The sequence below is a fragment of the Astatotilapia calliptera genome, chromosome 7 (genome assembly GCF_900246225.1).
Source record: "Astatotilapia calliptera chromosome 7, fAstCal1.2, whole genome shotgun sequence".
Lineage (NCBI taxonomy): Eukaryota > Metazoa > Chordata > Actinopteri > Cichliformes > Cichlidae > Astatotilapia > Astatotilapia calliptera.
Window position 1 is genome coordinate 66700357 of NC_039308.1, and position 21361 is coordinate 66721717.

At 43.4% G+C, this 21361-nt stretch overlaps 1 long non-coding RNA gene across 1 annotated transcript in view; it reads left to right on the forward strand.

Annotated features, from left to right (window-relative positions):
* LOC113027153 (uncharacterized) overlaps window positions 1–19628 on the forward strand; it is a 118233-nt gene extending 98605 nt beyond the window's left edge. Inside the window, exons 3-4 of the long non-coding RNA XR_003272992.1 lie at window positions 8811–8868; window positions 18457–19628. This is a non-coding gene — a long non-coding RNA (uncharacterized LOC113027153). The remainder of the gene's footprint in view (window positions 1–8810; window positions 8869–18456) is intronic.
* The last annotated feature ends 1733 nt before the right edge of the window (window positions 19629–21361 follow it).

A 21361-nucleotide genomic window follows, 5' to 3' on the forward strand; every position in this document is an offset into this window, starting at 1 on the left:
ATGATGTGCTACATGATCGCTAGCGACACAGCTATGCTAGCATAGTTAGGATGAACACTAACTTTTTTTCCACTCGATAAAAGTTAACGTGAGGGTTCCTGATGGTTAGGGACAAATTCAATCGCATGGCAGGATGCTGTAAACGGACCAAACTTCAGTCAGGAGAACAACTGAGATAATCCATCCACAATACCAGGTTAGTTATTCGTATACTGCTGCATGGGCTGGGCTGTAGCTACAGCAGAAGGGTTTAAACACTGAGCTTTAAAATGAACAGTGGCAATAAAAAGTGAGAGGCTGACAGTGATCACTGACTGTTTTAGGGGCTTGTTCAGATTAAATAGAACAAGATACAAAACATTAAAACATGTTAAAAACACTACAGCCTTAATAAATGCAGAGTAGTTACGTCATTAGTTAAAGACCAGATTGTTTAAATGCCTGCTTCAAGGAGGATAGCATTTTTTGACACTAAGAGTACTGTACTCAAACAGACTCCACAGTCATCAGATCTCAGTTTGCAGTTCATGTGGTAGAACAGGAGATTTTGCATCACGCATGTGCAGCAGTTGTGTGATACTGCCATGCCAACATGGATCAAAACCTATGGCATGAAGACCTAAAGCAGGCCTGAAGGCAAAATAGGTTCTAATCCGTTACCAGCAAGCTGTACCTAAAGAAATGAAAGCCAGGGAGTGTTTTCATACTTGTAGTTCTGTATATTTTGCGCAGACAAAGAAAAGATATGATACACTGTTGCCTTTTACTTATGGTCTGATTTTAGTAATAGTTTGGGCTATGGCTATTTAAAGAAAATACACCATCTATTGCAGGGGTGGGGAACTCCAGGCCTCGAGGGCTGGTGCCCTGCAGGTTTTAGATGTGTCCTTGATCCAATACAGCAGATTTAAATGGCTAAAGTTCTCCAGAGGCCTGGTAATGAACTAATCATTTGATTCAGGTGTGTTGACCCAGGAGTTCCCCACCCCAGATCTGTTAATTCATGTTAGACCCAAATTCTGTGCCAGCCTGGAATGAAAGAAAGGCAGATTTGTTAAAAAAAATTCTCTTAAAGTTCCTTAAATGTTTAACATTTGATTATCCAGCCTGTTTTCATTCCTAGAACATCAAAAGTGTTTTGTTTGTTTGCTAGTGTCTCACTGACATGAGACACGTCTCACGTGACGTCCGTCTGCCTCAAACAGACTGTCATCATTTTTAGTAAGCGTGCGTGTGAAGTGGCGTATTTTAAACCAAAGGACATTTTTTTCCTAAATGTAAGTGACCAACCTTAACCCGACCAAGTAGCACCTAAAGGCCAAAGTGAAAAGGAATAAAAACAAGCTGCAGTTCCATACTAAGGAGTCTCTGAATGCTTTATGCGTTGCCGCCTAAAACTAAATTAATAAATGCACCACTCCCTGTGCCATTTGCTGGTTGTGACCATTTTGGTCTCTCTGAACTTTCGCTTTTAAAGTTAACAGAGTCCAAAGTTTCCTTCGCATTCATGAATGATTGAAAATTGAAACTAAAGGTACCGTGTGAACAAACCTCTGGCCATTTCAACGTTGCGACACTGTCCGTCTCACTCAGTCAGTGCATTCAGTGGATTAAAATATCTCAATATTTGTGAATGTTGTTTGGCTCAGTCATTCAAAAACCACGGCTTGGTGATAAAAGAAACTTTTATCACAATGCAACATCTTAGAGCTTTTATTCTCAAAGGACTTCAAATGAATGACGATAAAGTGAGCTGATAGATGAAACGACTCTGTTGGACACTAGCTTCAGATTGCATTATGAGAACAAATACAGTCATTTTTATGTGCATGCATGACTGTATCTGCAAGCATGTGTGACCATTCATATCGCTCTGCCCTTTATATCAGTGAGGTTCTCTATGATAGGCTTATTTTGTGGAATGAGCACTGAGCTTGTTCCCAAAAGGGACCGAGCCCCAGGTGTTTCAGACGCCGTGGCGCTCTCTCGCTCTTATTTGCGTACACAGATGTTAAAGCTTCCACCTTTCTGTAAAATCCCCCCAGGCGTCATTCTCAACCATATAATGAAACATTTTGTTTAAAGGGATGGTTTTGTTTGTTTTTTTGTGTGTGTTTGAATTTTTTCCTTTGCATAGTTTAGATTTAAATAATGTTGCCTGAGTAACAGATCTGTGGCTGATGGAGCTTATGGAGGAGCCATAGGAGCATGCCCACCGGTCGCTGTGGACAGTTGATGAAACCACCTGGCGTCCACATCTCTCCCATCACATCTTCTTCAGACATCTGGCTTTATAACGCTGTACTGTTGATGCTACGGACACAAATATTTCAGATGCCAAAAGGTCATCAAGCTCATTCATGCACTTAGAACAGGGGTGGGCAATTCCAGGCCTCAAGGGCCGGTGTCCTGCAGGTTTTAGATCTCACCTTGGGTCAACACACCTGAATCACATGATTAGTTTGTTACCAGGCCTCTGGAGAACTGCAGGAGCTAATTTAGCCATTTAAATCAGCTGTGTTGGTTCAAGGACACATCTAAAAGCTGCAGGGACACCGGCCCTCGAGGCCTGGAGTTGCCCACCCCTGACTTAGAAGGAACTCCTACAAGTTGAATTGATGCATTTTTTTTCTCACATTTCACATGAAAAACGTTTTGCATAACAGAAAGAGAAACAAGATAGCAGTAATTCAGGCAGCACACAAATACGTGAGTGGTAAACGGTAGTGGCGATAACAGACGGACAGTGACGGGGAAGTGACAGAGAGGGGGAGACGGGCCTAATGATGGATGGACAGATAGAGAGAGGGGAGAAGAAGAAGAAGGGCTGTGATAAGGACAAAGACATCAGTCACGTTTAGGGGTTTTTCCCTCCTCCCCCTATGTGAGTGGACCTTGATCCAAGCCACACAGACTCTACTGTGTCATGGTGTGTGTGGCCCTGTGTCCGTGTGCAAGTGGTGGCTGAACAAATCATGACTCAGCAGAAAGCGAGCAGCATAGAATAGAACAGATTATAGAGCGTAAAAGTAGGTTTCTGTGACTTCACAGTTGCCACAATTTCAGACACAACAGATCCAAGTCAAGCAGCAATCTCAGGGCCTGAAACATAAGAGCATTTAGCAATTTTGTGTGTATATAAGTTTTTTTTCCTGTGTCTTCTTAAAGAAAGTCAGGTTAAAATGTCTAATTTAACAGCAGACGTAATAACCTGCTTTTAGAAAAACAACTGCTGGATACATTTTAACATAATTGTAACCATAGTCAGCAGCATTTTTTTATGTAATGGTTTGACAGCTGGTGTGTGGTTATCTTGCAAAAACACTTAAAAATAAGTGGCTGATATCACAATGGACACAGCAATCTTTTATATTCAGACGACTTTTTACAGAGCATGAGTTTGTTCCTTTGCTCTATTTTAAAATATAATGGTTGATATTATACAGCCTTTATTAACTTTATGCGAAAATCATCTTACAGTTTATTTCGATGCTTGTTTATCACTCCGTTTTACAGAACTGTGAGCTTGTGTGACTATTACACAACCACGGCTGGTAGTTACAACACACATGCTAATGTATGCTAATATCTAACAAAGTCAAAAAGCCAGCTCACTCTTTTATTTTTGATTCCGGCGCCCGAGCAACTAAACCACGGTGTTTATTGTGTTGAGTAGAGATGTGCTTTATTTCCTAATTTATTATGAATTCTTTTTTTCTAAAGAATGTGGAATATGTTCATAGTTTGACTTTCATTTTTAGTAAATATCGTGAACTGAGAAAAAGAATCGCATTATAAAAGAAATGAGAACGATAATGAAAGATCTCTTAAACCACCTCAGGGATGCGTAACGTTATTAACAATCAGCAAAAATATTCCAAACAGGCTCAGCAGGTACCTGAAGCTGCAAATAAAATAAGACTTTAAATCACCTGTCACATTTGGGACGTGTAATGGGCTTATTGATGCTTTGATGCTGTTTGGTACTGTTAGGTGATCAGATGATCTTAGCAATGTGTGCTAGTAGGTCAGCAGAGGTGGTCTTTAACAAATAAGCAAGTCATCTTTATAGTGTGATTGAGCATGCGGTGTACTTGCATGTGTACGCTGTCCTCTGTGTGTGTCTGTGTGTGCGCATTAAACACTTGCACTTGCAGTTCCTGTTTGGGGAGGTCCGCTGGTTCTGGCAAACAGTGTCTGGTCTTATCTCTTGTGTTTTATGTTTCTAGCAAGCTGAGGGCACAAGCAGCCCTTTGTGGCCAAGAGGTGGCTGGTCTCACTCCAGACCAAGCATGCAGCTGTTCACCACTGTTGGTCATATCCATGTGTGTGTGGGGATACATGTATGTGTGCCCACATGCATTTTTATAAGGATCTTTGAGTATGTGTACATTTCTCTGTGCAGGTCTTTAATGGAGATGACTTCTTTCATGTCATTTAGGTTATTTGGACATGTCACAGTCACGTGTTTGTCATTTCTCCTGGGGTGCGTTCATTAAGATAGAAAATTGGAAATTGACTCCAGTGTTTCTAATCCTCTCTCCCTCTCCTTTGATTAACTGAAGGCTGGTGACGCTCTCATTTCCTGTTCAATAACACATCGGGTTTTATGAATAAAACAGATTAAGAACTCTGAAGAAATGCATTTGGCAAATCCATCACAAATCTTTATGTTGTGTTAATTTCTTAAAAATACTGTCATATGTGTAAATGTGTGAAACACTTTTTAAAAGTTTCTATAAACGCAGAAGAAAGACTTCTATGAACAGCTGAAAGCAACAAACTAAGTAACCCAAACCTCAGATGAGATGATCCCACTCTGATCCACGAGGCATCGGTTTTGTCAAAACCACTGATGCGGCTTATTTATGCACAAGGCGTGCTTTGTCATCACTCAATAATGTATTACAGCTCAACATTTTTCAGCGAGCAGGTGCATATTTTGGAACCCAAACCGTGATATTTTACCTCGGTAGTCATTAATCGTTAAACTGAAGCAGTCAGTGAAAGTGGAAGTTCAAAAGCAACTGAAAAACAAAACAGCTCACCATGTGGGGGGAAAATAAAGAACAGGGTCTCCTGGCTGATGCCCTTGAGTTTGTGCCATCACCTCTACCTGCCCGTGGCTGATGTTGCAGCGGTTGGTGTGTGGCAGTACCAATAACAAAGGAAAACATTTGCATAGTGGAGAGATACAGGAGGAAGCCTTATAGTACACACTGGGAGAGGGGGTTGATTGTTACTGTTGAGTCTCATCCATTTCACCTGTCTCACACTGTGTTTTCATCACAGTACCCATAAAGCCGTGTTTTGAAAACACTGTTTTCTATCTTGTGCACTCAAATAAAACCTGGTGCTTAGATTAAGTTTGTGTAACTAACTTTGACTGACAGGGCGCCAATCTGCCACAGGCCAAACTTTGACTGTGGCGGATTTTCTTAGGAACAACTTTTCTGCCTCCACCTGATTATTTTAGGCAGAGTGAGGCGTCTCTGCAACCAGTTAGCTCTGTGCACAACATCTCCTCCTGCGTGAGCAACAGTTTTACATATGACTTCCATTCAATTCACTTTATTTATGTCACATCATATAACAACAGCTGCCTCAAGACACTTTAATATTATAAGGTGAAAACCAAACAATAACAGGGAGACATCCCCAAGAAGCAGACAAGCCCCTATGAGCAAGCACTTGGTGACAGTGGGAAGGAAAAACTCTTTTAACAGGAAGAAACCTCCAGCAGAACCAGGCTCAGGGAGGGGCGGGGCCATCTGCTGTGATTGGTTGGGGTCCACGTGTGCACCGGGTGCATTTAGCTGATTCTTGAAGAATAGATAGGTTCTTCTCTACCTAGTTCTATGGACCTAATGTAATCTTAACTGGACCCATAGCTGGACTATATCAGGATTAATTAAGTGAACAATAGTATAGGTAAGATGCAAGTGTGCATAAACTGACCTGGCCAAAGAGGATTTATTTCAGACGCACACATATATAAGAAGATGTTACATGTCTGCACAGTTCTGTCGATCCTGCACACTTGTGTAATAATAGGGACGTATACTAAATTCATGCTTGCAGTTCTTACACTCAGAGTGTGATAGCTATCACAAAAACAACTATAATAACCTGGAAAAAACATTTTCTCAATCATAACATTATTAGCTTGATGTTCATGATTATGAATAATTTCCGGACCAAATAATAAAGTTTTTTGCTAATTTTGGTTACGATAATGTTTGGTAACAGTCCGGCTTGAAACAGTTTCTGGACGGTTTAATTTTTTGTTTTATGTATTTTAAAAAGGGCAGCACGTTGACGCGGTGATTAGCACTGTTGCCTCACAGAGACTCTGTGTCTCTGTGCTCGCCCTGCATCAGGCTGTGACCTGTCCAGGGTGGACCCCGCCTCTCCACTCATGGTTGCTAGGATAGGTTCCAGCCTCCCTGATAAGGATAAGCAGAGGGGAATGGATGGATGGGTTGATTTAAAAAGATTTATTCCATCACTTGCATTAGAGTAAATTCTAACAATTAATATTATTGTTGTTGTTAAGCTTATCTGGACCACTTGTCTAATTCAGGGCTGTGGCTCGGCTGGAGCCTGTACCAGCTGTCACAGGGTAACCAGTCTGTCACCAGCACGACTGACAACCATTCACACCCGCTGCCAATTTATATTCAGCAGCTATCACAATATGCACGTCTTCTGACTGAGGAAGTCAGAGTACCCAGAGAAAACCGACACGAGGGTGAACATGCAAAAGCCTCGGCCGTTCGGCGGATCGAAACCCAAGACTTACTTTGGCCGATGGCGCTAACCACTGTGCCTCCCATCCGTGTGCTTTTGCAAGCAGTCTTGTCAAAAGATGAACAAAGTAGATAAAGCAGGTTTCTTCTACATAAAGCACAATATAATGCTTCATCAAATTCATAAAACAGCCAACCGAGTCAAAGCTTCCCTTTCTGTCTCAACATGAAAAACAGGAGAGGAATCTGTGGTTTTGTCCTGTTACCTGAATGCACCTCTTACAAACTGCCTCCTTTCTCTCCTTCTCTTATCTTTCCTTTCTCCTCTGTAATCTCTTATGTTCTCTTAATGTTTATTCAATCTTTGATGAGCTGGATCATCTCTGTCAGCACTGTAATTGTGTGTTTTCACTTATTTATGCTTCTCTGCGTCCTCACCTCTGTGCAGAAACATCTGTTTAGTCATGCTAGTGAACGGCAAATAGAGAGGCTGAATTCCTAACGGAGTCCCGAATGAACCGTTTCACAAAGGGGATTGGGGAAGACACTGAAGTCTGCCAATCAACTGAGTTTGCTCCTCCAATTAACCTGAGGTTGAAAAGATAGGTGAACCTCCCTGAACAAACGTGGGCTGAAAGTTGCTCTCGGTCTTTACTTGGGTGGCTACGCAATGTGCTGTTTACTCAGGCTTTGGTCTGACTCACAAATCAAAGTGTGTGTCAGAATAGAGAGATTAGAGAATCAGAATAGGTCTGGGATTTTACCTGCACCACTTGCATCTTTGTTGTCAACCACCTGGATGAACTGTTAGCATTGTGTAAGACACGCACATGCACAAATAGGTACGCGGACAAAAGAGTAACTTTCTAATACCCTGATAAAATGCAGCTGTTTTTATCTCCTCCTTCAGAAAAGAGGCCCTGCGAGGGCTGTTTGAATAGAACTAACGAGTGAATGAGCATTGTTCAGAGTGGGAGATTCCCCTTTCCACACTGAAGCATTCGGTTGCTCTCAGTGTGGCCTGTCCCAGCAGCTGCTGTCATTTCAGGACATGGTGCAGAGCATTTTCAGCGCACACTGGCATGGACCTATAGGGAAGAACACAGAGGAGAAAGCGCGGTGACATGATGACAGACTTTCAAAGCTTCTGCTCAGAGCTGCACGATTTGTTATTCGACAAGGTTAATAAATAATATCAGATGCCATCAGAGTTACAGAAAAGAGGCAGTCGAGTCGGGTTCAGCTGAATAGTTTCCTGCTGTCGTTGTCTTACATTTGTTTAACAGGAAGTGAGTAACTGATGTGCCCGGCTGGGAGCTCGGGTTTCAGAGACAGGACTGGATAAGGGAAGATTGAGGGATCTAATTGAAACCTGGCTCCTTTTCACCTGCTTTGTTTTCCCAGTGCGTTCATTCTGTTTGAAAAAAGAAAATATGTGTTGTGACAACTTCGCGTTTCACTGGCTTCTATCATCCTCTCCCACTCCTTGCGGTTTCCCCTCCAGGTGAATTCAACCTCGTCTGGCTATTAAATGAAGCCCTCCGGGACCTCGGGAGGGAGGGAGGAGTGGGGCATTACCTTTCGGAAGTGAAGCTAGCTCTCTGACCCGCCGTGGTGAAAGGCCCTCGGGCTTCGCTGCATCACGCACATAAAATGATCTCTGTGGGCAAAGCAGGAGATTACACCTGATAGGAAGGAGACTTAGCATAAAGTCAATTGGCTCCTTTGCGGAATAATCCGCTTTTCTCATCCAAGGCATTGCGATGAGTGATAAGGCCTGGAAAAAAGAGTAGCAGAGTGACTATTAACCCGCCCTGAGTGCTCGCTTTACATCGGTTTTATGCTGCGCTGTGATTTTGTCATAAGAAATCACAGTCAGTTAAACTGTAACGATAACTCTGTTAAACGCGACGCTGGAAAGTGTGCGTCAGTGTATTTTATGACTGTTAGTAACAGGAATTTCCAATCTGGTCAAACCGTTCAGAATCTGCATAATCCCTGCACACTGTACAAATGTGAGATCTCTGACATGTCATTGAGCATACTTATCGTATCCTCTAGGACTGGGATCCTACCAGTGAGATGCATATCAGGGGGAAGCCTCGGGAGATGACTGCAGGTAAGAGGAAACTACCTTATTTCAATGAGCTGCTGATTTCTGTGAGCAACTACTCATCTGTGCCCTTTTTTACGTTTCAGCTCGCTCGATCTCGGGCAAAACTAAGCCTGACTGATTCAGTTTTAAATGACTCATTGGCTGTGTATGAACAGTCATCGTGTGCCCGACGGCACGTTTGCGCCTTGATGTTTTGGAGATGCTTTTAAAAGAAAAGGTCTTTTTCTCACTGCGTAGATGGTCTCGGCGGACGGCCCTTCTATCCCCAGATGCCACCGTCTCTGTTAACAATAGATCATAGCAATGCTGGGCTTGTAGCTTTGTTTTGATTGAAACCAGTCTTGCTGGTCTCCTGCTGGAGCTTCTCTGCTGCTCTTGCTTGTAGTTTTCTTCTGTCAGAGATGTTTCTGAAAAAGTGATATATGAGGGAGGAGTGGAACTTTTTATTCATAACGCTCTCTCACTATAGACGTGAAACTTAATTTGTGCCTTTGCAGCAGGGATTACGCTCACTGCAGTCGTGCACTTTGCCTTCGCTTTTGATTAGCTAATTGACTAATGTGTTGGTCGGGTGTATTTCGATGGTATTAACTGAGCTGCGTCTATCGTAAGACGCTCTGCGAGTGTGTAATTCCCTGAAAGAGAAGCAGCTTTCAGTCAGGTAAAGGTCAGCAGAGAATCTATTATTGACCCTGTTACTGTCATTTTCAGTATCACAATGATATGATACTACTGTGTCTTTCTCTGCCATCGAAACCACATAAGCTTGGATTCCTGTAAATGTTAGCTTTAGGTGCTTTCTCTACCTCTGTCATTTTTCACACAATGACTGATTTGCTTTTTAATTTGCTAATTTAAAAAAGTATTTTCAGCAAAAAGATAGACATGAGATGCTCTTGTATCAACAGTGAGGTACTCATAGGTGTACTGTAAAATTATATTGCCATGGTAACGTGTCATCTCACCATTTTTTAAGCCCTTTTTTCACTTTCTGGTGATAAAAAAAACAATTGAATAAATAAATAATAACATACATAATACAAATATTATTTTATACATTTATTTATTTATTCTTTTTAAATTGAAGGAGTATGCGCTAATCGGTATCTGCGAGTACCATCTCTCTGAGGAAGCAGCAGGTGGAGATGCCCTCGCTAACCTCAGCTGTGGCTTCTGTCATCTGCACCGACTAAAGACAAACTAATTAGAAACCAAGATGACAGAACATTACTGTTCAAAACATATAAACAGGTGACTCGACACTTTTGACACATGGTTTGCCGCTCAGCAACAGAAACAGAACACTTGTGTTCTGTTAGGATTAGCGCTGTGCAGCTGCCTGCTATCCTCACAGCTGAGCAAACCTGAAACTATATGGAAAGAAAAGGGGCGGAGTCAGCGCACTGCTCTGCACAAGTTTATTTCCTTAGTCCCACCACAGACAGAGATTCTGTCACAGTCTGGCGAGGGCAGACTGTATGAATTGAAAAAAGGACCCAAAATGCAGACTCCAAGGAACAAAACTTGAATGTTAACAAAAAGCGAGCCGTTTAATATGGCTGGTAAAAAAAAGGTACAAACAAAGGGCAAGGCAACCTGAAGCAAAATTAACACAAACCTAAACTGGGAAATCTAAACAAACAATAAGAAAAACCTAGACAAGGAACTTGGAAGCATGGGAAACATGGCGTGGACAACAGACGACCTGACATCACACACTGAAAACAGAGGACTTAAATACACAGGAGGTGATTAGGGGAAGTGGGAACACATGGAGGAACAGCTGACTGACATGAGCCTAATGACAGGACAAGGGAAGTGAAACTAAATACAATGAACAAAGAACACACGACTCCTTCAAAATAAAACAGGAAACATGAGACAGACATGATAATACAAACTTGATAACATAAGACACGCAGCATGAAACACGATGGGTGAGGGAAACTAAATACAGGGGAAGAAAACACAAGGAGTCTAATAACCAAATGAACTTAGATAACCTAATGAACAAAATAAACTCAAACTTAAAACGCTGGGTCAAAAGACCCAGGACCATGACAGATTCACATGGACTGTACTTATTGCCATTCATAACGTCACAAATAAAAAAGAATATTCATAACCATCCCACATGTGTCCTTATGTACAGCTGCTTTTAACACTACTGATATTTCTTTGGATGCTTTCTCATTAAAAGGTAATAATATAATATGTAAAAGGTATTTAGATTTCATTGATTGAAGTAAAAATATTTATGGTGTGTTTATACATAAATCTATAAATCTATTTTATACTCATTTTGAATTTAATGGGAAAAAAGCTCATTGCAAATGAAAAATAAGAAATGCTTAAAAAAAATTTAAAAACTGTATATTTATTTTGAAACACTTTAGATTTTTTTCCTCATTGCTTTTGTATTTGTGTCTGTGAAGGTTCTCAGTCATCCAGGTCATCGTAGTCTAAGGCGCTTGGAAAGAAAAGCGTCTGGACTTCAAGCAACTTAAAGAAGTACAGACGCTTTTCTTTCCAAGCGCCTTAGACTTTTGTATTTGTGAGGAAAGCCTCCTGTTATCACATTCCAGCGCTCACATAAAGATATTCTTCATCTTTGCTGTGCGGCGCTAAAACGAGCTGCATCAGCGTCACAGTCGCACATTCGATACATTGTGTAGGTTTTGGAGTTACGGAGCATGTTGTTACTTTTTATTCACTCAAAAATGTAAGTTATCCCAGCACTGATAGTATTGTGCTGATATTATTTAATTTATTTATTATTTGTTTGTTTATGTGAAATTCTGTATCTGTGAACAGGACTCGGTGTGTTTGTTCAGATTTAGATGTGCTGGTGACTTTTTGTCTTGGAAGTACTGACCTGGAAACACTCATTCACAGGCCTGTTTTGAGAATGTGAGCTTTATATGATTTTCAAAAGTCAAACAATAAAGATGTTCTGTATTGGGAGAAACATAATCATCAAACTGAGCTCAACAAATGTGACCTAACAATTAGCAAAGAGGAAACGAGAGCATATCTTCGCCGATCAGATGAAATTTACATAGTGTTAAACATAGACGCTAACACGAGAGCAAACTACAAAAACAACTGCAGCACAGTTTTCTGGTTTAAAAACATCCACACATACAATACTAACTGAGTGCAAAACATATTTCAACAGTCCTGGTGTGGATTTGCTCGTGCATCGCTTATTTCTAATCTCCACAAAGAAAGAAAGACAAACATCTTGAAATACATTATAGATGCTTTGTGTGGTGGTGAGGCAGCTGTCACACTTTACAACAAGCATTTTAGTGTGTCATCGACGTCACTCGCCCTTTGAAACCTGAAGTGTAGCCATGATTTGACTCTGATAAAGCTGCTCTTACAATGATAATTTCATATCTCACACTTTCACTTAGTTTTGAGATCAAGTTTCCCCCGTCTGCTTATTAAGAAGGTTTTACTGGACATTTGAGATGCATTTATATTATAGCAGGTGAACAAGAGTCTGATAAGTAGATTAAATTCACTTTAATGCGTAGTGTTGTGGAAAGGAGTAGAACAAAGAGATAGGAAGTAAAGAAAATCGTACCTATTCTTACATCTACAAAGGAGTTAACAGGATTAATACCACAGATTTGCTCAACGTAATCGCTGAGAAATATCGCAGAATCTTTTGTTTTATCTGATGCAAAATGAAGAAGAGAACTTTTGCTTTTATATGTGTCCAGATCTTCATAAGGTTTGAGAAAGAAATCTTTTAAGAGAGCATTGCTAACTTAGTGAATGTTGGCATCCTGCCTTTGCCACTAGAGGACCTTGTCCAGTAAACACAAAGTTAGGTTCAGGCGTTTAAACAAATGATTTGTTGCCAATTTCCTGTTGGTATAATATCAACACACAATTTGTGTTTGGAGAGATCAACAGCGCTTTCAATAGATAAAATGATCCCCGGAGATCAGGCCACATTTTTGGGAAGTGGAGGCTTTAATGGTGACTGTCGGTGCTGCTGTGGATCAAACTGCCTCTCCAATGCCACAGAAATAGCTCTTGTGTGGGCCCTTTCAAAATTTTAGAATAATAACCCTTGTCACCCAAAAGGGAAAAGGCAAGGTCTCTCCTTCCCAGAGATTATGGTGGGAAGAATCGATGACTTCCTCCATCTTTCTCCCCCAGGGGACGTGGGGACAAAGTCTCACTGGTATTAATAGCAGCCCTCTGATAAGCCGGCCAGTGGTCTGCGTCGTGGTGTCACAGCCTTTCGTCTTATTGTTGTGAGAACCTCTTGTTATAGTATCAGAGAGCCCTTATAAAATATACATTTCCTCCACTTCCTGTTTTTGTACTGTACATCACAGTGTCTTTGCAGTACAACAGAGGACACTAGTGTCCCATCAGTAGGCAGTGTGTCTGATAGCTGCTGCTTCAGCTCTGTCCTGGTCACGATGGTGCTTGCTGCCTTGGGTTGTGTTGCTGCTGGATAGTTATGTTGTAAAGGACTGGGAGCAAAGGTTGAGATGCCTCTGCTATTGAGCAGGCTGTAGGTTCGGCTCAAGGACAGCCAAGCCTGTAACCCTGACTCGCTGGCACAAAAGAGGCTATAAATGTTGCTTTGCAATCATCTCTTTGTTTCTGAAAGGACGTGAATCATGTAATGCTTCACTTTGTACAGTCAACTGGGAGACAGTTGTTTAACAGCAGTTTTTTACACTAATGGAACAATGAATGTAATTATAAACAGTGTGGTTATACTGTGAAGTGTTTTGTGCCCATTGAATGGATAACTTTTTTTTCAGCTCTCAGTCTGATAGCCTCAATGCCCCAAATGGGTTCTGTGAAAGGAGAGCATGGGAAAAATAGCTGCCGTTGTGGAAAATGCTGGGAAAAGTTTTAGTTCTCATTGGTAGCAGTGCAGGGCATTGTGGGATGTGAGAGCTGAGAAAGACCGTTTTGCCCCCTGTGAGAAGAAGAAAACATGCAAAGATGGACACAGAAATCCCAGCGAGTCGTCCAGACTGAGCAGAAGCGCCTCGCTGCTTTGAATGCTGGTTCCCTTCAGTCAGAGGTGGGATGGTGAGGCGTGGGCGTCGGTGGGTAGGTGGGCTGGGTACCTGCTACTTGTTTCTCTGCCAGTTTTTTGTAAACCCCCTGACGTCAGCACAGACATTGGTGGCCTGCATACCGACATACCGGGCTGATGTTTGCCAGCCCATTAGCGAAGCCAAAGCGGCGGAGCCCACCCAGGACTGCCGACCCTCTCCTGCCCACCTTCTGCCTTCCCGCCCAGCCCTGGCTCTGGATCAGAGGCAGGCCACACGTCGGGGGACAAGGCTAATGATGGCCACAGCCATGCTATCTCTTTCAAGCCCCAACCCAAGAGTACAATTTTGGCTAATGCTATTTCCTGCAGATAAGATGCAAACAAGCTCCTTTTACTTCTTTTTCCTCACTAGAGGTTTGGGAGGTGAGGGGTGGGTGAGCAGTAGCAAAATAGTCCTCTTTCATTATCAGGTGCTTGGCTTTGGGCGACCTTTGCTGTAGATGACACGACCGCTGTCACATTACACTAATATGAAATACATGAAGTACGTTTTGTGACCAGTTACCCGAATCAAACCATTTTGCTCTCCATCAGTCCCTAAATGCCTCAATCAAGACTGTGTAATGTGATTATTTTACTCATCCAAGACTTTCTAAATTGTTTCCAGCTTAAAACAAGATTGTTGGAGATATTCTTACAGTGTGGAACTCGCACAATGCTGCCGCTGTCTTTATTCTTCAGGCAGATAAGCTCCATAATGGCTAAAAGACATTCTTTGGCTTTTCACTGCTAAAGATCCCCAGATTTTATGCTCCGGTGCAGGTTATTGTGTTTTTCCCGCATAAAGACAATAAGCTATGAAGTTGGCAGTAATATTAGAAACACTTCAAAGGGAGTGTATTTTTTTTCGTTTGACGTAATCAGATTATCATCGATATTTTTCATAATAAATCAGACTGACAATATTTTGCTAAAGCAGCATAGACTGTATTTAAATAATGGACACAGCCAGGGTGATAGCACACACTGACTGTTAGTCGACTGTTCAACGACCCGACACTCACAGGGTAACCACACAGTGCTCAGACAGTTTTAAATGAAGCTTGAAACCAGCAACTGAAATCACAAACTCGTCAGATTTTTTTTGAGAAGTTTTTCTTTTGAGAAGTTTTTCTTATGAACTTCCAAACAGTTCGGATTATTTGTGCAACCACGGGGAGTCGCCCCCTGCTGATCGGTAGGTAAAATGAAAGTACTTCTGCGCTGGCCACGCCCCTTCCTTTAGATGTTTTATGGGACTCTGTGAACATGGAACCGGTGATCTTGACTTTTGCTGTGTTCTCGCCGCCTATCTCTGCAGTGTCATCAGAGGAGATGCGTGATGGCTCGCATGGTCTGAGCAGGGCGTACACATCACACACCACGTGCCCGCCTGATCCCAATCATTCATAAATCTGCTAGAGAGATTTGTATCCACAGTCTGCCTGCAGTCTCTCTTATCTCTGTCCCCGCCTCCCTCTGGCTATTAGGAAGGAATGAGATGTGACGGTATCTACACACTCGGCCCTGTGGGGACTCTTCTATTCAGCCCTACTCTTTTCCCGTTTCTTCCTCTTTTACATCAAACATGCTTTCAAGAGCACGTTCCAGCCATGTTCTTCTTAGCTCACTTCACCCTCTTTCTCTCTGCAGGATCTGCAGTTATTCGCCGTGTCCTTTGTCCAGGAAAAAGCAGTGAAATTTCCCCTCAGTCATTAAGCCCCGATTCAGCACTACAGTCAGTGTAGAGGCTGTAAGTTAACAGAATGTAAATAGAGCAGTGTTTTCACATTGCTTCACCGCTTATTTTTAGTAGCTGGACAAGAGCAGGCGAGGGTGTGCCTTTTCAAGCCCCGACTGTGAGTCTTATCAGCTGAATGCACCGAAGAAAGGATTGAAATTATAAATCAACAAAACAATAATGACTCAATACAGGAAGTGATGTGTTGATTTATGGTTGAAGTTTAACTGTAACTGGCAGACTGTGCTGAAGGAGCTTTTTTAAACATGGAGCAGGAGTGCTGTCAGATGTGCTGCACACGAACTCGACACGCCAAATATTTCTCCTGTAGCTTGAAACAAGCGTGCAACAAGTGACCGCTCAATTATTTATTTTATAAAGTAACAGACTTTATTACTGCACTTGTCTGTTAGGTGAAACCCAAGTGTATATATTTTTCAAGTGCAGCTGCCAGGCATTCCTTGATTACTGCTCCACATTTAGCTCTTAACTCGCCCTTCCTTCCAGGAATCTAACCGATTACGCCATCCTAGTGGACACAACACCTGTAGCAGTTGGTAAGCAGTGTGCTCGGTTGTGTGTTTCTGTGCATGGCAGTATTGATCCCAGCCACCCGCTGCTCACACCAGGAAAAGACTTTTCCAAAGCGTTCTCCAGTATGGACTTACTTCTCCCCTGCTCGCCAGCAACAAAGCCAAAAGCAGACGAGATCTGTTGCTGGCAGTTTTTAGCACTTCACTGGCAACTGCAAATTTTCTGCCACCGCTTTGACACTTAGATTTTCCTTTTGCAGAAATGGCTTGTGTCGTCTCGTAAATGTGGCTGCAGAAATGAGTTACTAAGCAAAATCTCCAGCTAAGGTGATGCTCTTGGCTGCACCAGCGACACGTAGAAGAACTGCTGTTTTCACGCAGCTTCTCTCGCACAAAAATGAACAGCACTCGAGGTTTTGTGTGCTCTTAAATGATGTCAAAATGATGACTCAGTTCATTTCCGTTGTGGTCTCACTCAGTGTCAGAAAGACTGAGTCACACACACACATATACACCCATCTTCTGTCCCCAGCAGGCCTGTGGCTCAGCTAGAATTATGTGCTGAATGTTTTGAATTGAGCCATCAATAAATACAACAAAACACTTTCCCTCTCTGTGATGATCTTGGTGCACACACACACACTTGTGCTCGGCCTTGTCCCTGTCCAAACAACCCTTCTATAGTGAGGGGCTCCAATGGAGTGGATCGACTCCAGCTAAGACACCCTTTCAGACTTCCTCCCTCCTTTTCTCAAAAAGCCCTCCCTCTCGTGGACCGCAGGGCCTTCCTTCCTTCCTTTATTATGACACACAGGCCTGGTGGCGTCGCAGGGAAGTCAGGATGGCCGGATGTGCCCTGATCAGACACGCAGACAGAAGGATGCCGCTGCTACTGTGGACCTCGGGTTTGGTTTTATGCCCAAGAACTGCAAGAGGAATGACATCGTTCCTGTTTTGATAGCTCAGCAGGAAGACTGCCTCGAGTCAGCGAGGTGTGCGGGTCACCGTACGAACTACAGAACTATAGCCACGCCGGGGGGGTATATTTAACCTCCCATTCCCATCTCGACCCCTGAATGTAATAAGACAATGAAAGTCTCACAGAAGTCAGTGTTCAGTACAAGACGCAGGGCTAGAGCCTCACACAGAAAGCTATACGAGACGAGCTCGTGTCCGTGTGGTTTACGGCGCCTCTGTACCTTATTGTTTACCAAGACTCGTCTGTGACACACTTGCTAGAAACGCCTGTCTCGCAGGGAAGACGAAGCTTAGAGAAGACAGCGTCAGAACAATAATAATCATTTTTCTTTTGGTTTGTTTGTTTCTTGGAAAAGGTTACAGTAAGTAGCAGCTGCGCTCTGCTGCTGCTGTACAGTGCACGCCACCTCGGAGAAGTTGACCCCTCTGCACTCCATCCATCCACCCCATTGAACTGCCAGCCCTGGTAATCAATTCTGAGCCTTGTGCTGTCACTGAGGGCCTCTGCACACAGCAGCTGGCTGGAGGAAGACAAGCGCTCTTCCACAGTCTTTCCAAAGATCAGCTGCACCCAGCTGTCTAGCAGCAGCCCTGCTATTCAGAGCCCTGCCGCTGCTGCTGCTGATGAGGGAGGCCTCTTTCACTGCTGTCACCGGTGTCTGTTGACCGGAGTCCCCTTCAACATACTTTCTTTTTCAGTTCTTCCTTCCTAAATTTTCAACTGTATAGACACATCCGCCCCTTGAACTGCACAGCGTGCCTCATATGTCTGTCTGGGCTCAGCTCGCTTTCTGTCTTTCTCTTTATTTCTCCCAAAGTCATGTTGTCCATCTGTCTCCGCATTTACGGACTTTGAGTCCGCTGTTTTTATCTGGCTTTCTCTCTCCCTGTCGTGCACGCTGGGACCTTTAGATTAACTTTCCTTCTTTTTTGCTGTTGTAGCCTTTCTTTCAGTTACATCCATCCATGTCCCCTCTGTCCCTCTGTTTTGTGTTCCCCATTCCTCTTTCCCTTCTTTGTTGCTCGCCATGTTTCGGTTTCTCTACTCTTTTCTCTGCAGTTCTGTCCCCTTTTTGCTGCTCACTCTTATTTCCTCACAATTTCCATCTCATTCTTTGTTACTCTGCTGCAATCTAAACTATGCCCCCTTTTTCCAAATGTCACAATACTGTATCTTTTCTTCCCCCTTTTCTTTAGAGTAACTTCTTTTTCTGCCCCCCCCCCCCCCCCCACCCCTTTCTGCTGTATTTTTTTCACAGGTGTCTGTAAGGCGGGGATTTACATTTTCTCAGGACAGGCAGCCCATGGAGAGAGGCCTGCTGGCAGATCAAAGGCTCCGGCTGTAAAACGATCTGAAAGAGTCCAGCATTAGCATCCATCAGGGTACCTTGAAAGCTCCCTGATCAGCCGAGAGGGAAGCTGAGGGCCCCCCAAAGTGAAAGCCCAGTCTGGAGAGGGGTGATGGAGGGGTGGAGGGAGGCTGGAAAGAGGGTACACAGAGAAGGAAAGGAGTAAAATTCCCATAATAAACTACAAATGTTTTGATTTCTCTGTTGGATTTGACCCCCGTCTCATCCCTTTACTCGTCCTCTCCACTCTCCTTTTCTTTATAGCGTTTAGACTGAGAACGTCTCCATCTGTGCACAGAGGCCAGAGTTTACTACTGGTCCCTGATGTCTGTGCATAGTTATGACTGGTCTGGGTAGTGGACTGAAGGGTGAAAGAAGTGAGGGATAGTGTGTGGGAGAAAGCTAAACCTGCTCCAAAGTATCTCTTTATAGCAGCCAGTCGGCACTGTGGGAAATAACAGCAGCATAGAGGCAGTGTGCTGCACTTTTGTGGAATAAGCTTGTTCATAGTCTTGAAATGGATAGGTATCGAACATGTGTGATAGAGATGGAGATTAGACCTGCGTTCCTGCTGTGTCCCAGTGCATCAGTGTTTGCATCTTTTTCAGTAACAAAAGTAAATCTGCATCCTTTGGATTAAAATTCCCCCAGGAAACAAGCTATAGTAGGGTCCAAAATGTGCATATTATGAATATACATTTAGTCAGTTTTAACATATGTCGTTCTAATAAATGTAGACTTTAAATGACCTGTACTGTTTGTAGTTGCAATCTACACAGTGATTTTGTTTTAAAGCTTTTATTTTGAAATACTGCACCTGCCACTATTGATATAGTTTCCAAAAATGGCTCTAAAAAGGCTCGTGTCTGGCCAATAAATTCCTCAATTTTGCCTGTCATGATACCATTCTTCATTTTGATGAAAAGGATTCAAGATTGAAGATTCTTTATTTGTCACGTGCGTAGTTATACAAGTACAACACGCAGTGAAATCTGACCTGATACGTAGCTCCTGATTCAACACACGGAGGATAGAAGCTCTCCGTGCTTACTCCTGAAGTCCACCACCAGCTCCTTGGTCTTGCCGACATTCAGCTGGAGGTGGTTATCATGGCACCACGATGCCAGATTCTTCACTTCATCCATGTAGGCCGCCTCATCGTTGTTGAAGATGGCGCCCAACACCACTGTGTCGTCAGCAAACTATTGGAGCCATGGTCAAAGGAGCTTGCAAAGAAAAGCATCTGGACTTCTTTAAGTTGCATGAAGACGTTTCACCTCTCATCCGAGAAGCTTGGTACAGATATGTGGACGACACCTGGGTCAAAATCAAGACACAAGAAGTGGAATCCTTCACTGCGCACATTAACGCTGTGGATAAAAACATCAAGTTCACCAGGGAAGACACAAAGGACGACTGTTTGCCTTTCCTGGACTGCGCTGTGCACATTGAAGAGAACGGCAACCTCAACATCGAAGTTTACCGGAAGCCCACACACACGGACCAGTACCTCCTCTTTGACTCCCATCACCCTCTGGAACACAAACTTGGAGTAATCAGGACCCTACACCACCGGGCAGAACATGTTCCCTCTAAGCCTGAAGGAAAAAGAAGGAACACACACATGTAAAGGAAGCACTCAAAACGTGCGGCTATCCTAAATGGGCGTTCTTAAAGTCAGCAAAGAGGCACAGAAAAGAAGACCAGACACCAGCGAGGGAGGATAAGAAGGACAGACGCAACAACATTGTCATCCCCTATGTAGCCGGTGTATCAGAAAAACTCAGGAGAGTTTTCTCCAAGCATGACATCCCAGTGTATTTCAGACCCAGCAACACACTCAGACAGAAACTGGTTCACCCGAAAGACAAAACGCCAAAACATAAACTTAACAATGTGGTGTATGCTGTACAGTGCAGCGAGGAATGCTCAGACCTCTACATTGGAGAGACCAAACAGCCACTTCACAAGCGCATGGCACAACACAGAAGAGCCACCTCCACAGGACAAGACTCAGCAGTCCATCTGCATCTAAAGGTCAAAGGTCACTCTTTCGAGGATGCCAATGTTCACATTTTGGACAGAGAGGACAGATGGTTTGAAAGAGGAGTGAAAGAAGCATCTATGTCCACTGTGAGCGACCATCTTTGAACAGAGGCGGGGTTTACGACACCAACTCTCTGCCATCTATAATCCAGTTTTGAGATCCCTTCCCAGACGCCTTAACGCCCACTCACATCCTGGGCCATCTGACCTCAGGAATTCGCATGATAAGGTGGGGCCAGGTTTCACAATGAACACACCCGAAACTCTGGCTGATTGGGACCCACACCCAGTTTCACACCTTGGCTCAGGCGATTAGAGGATCATCAGGGGGTCCTTTTGTCCCTCTGTGGGGGGAAACTCCCACTAGGTTTATATCTGGGACTCTCCACCATTTGACCTTAGAACTGAAGAAGCTTCTCGGATGAGAGGTGAAATGTCTTCAAGCAACTTAAAGAAGTCCAGACGCTTTTCTTTGCAATTTGCAAGCTCCTTTGACTACGATGACCTGGATGACTGAGAACCTTCACAGACCTATTGGAGCCATGAGTGGCCACGCAGTCTGAGAGGCAGTAGAGCAGTGGCGAGAGGACACACCCCTGTGGTGCTCCTGTGTTGATGGTGATGCTGTTAGAGACGCATCTACCCACCCTCACCACCTGAGTACTGCCACCGAGGAAGTTCAACACCCATGCTTAGTGAACAGTCTGCAGGGCACTATTGTGTTGCCCTGTTTCTTGTCCGTGTGGCTGAGGGTGGTGTGCAGGACGTG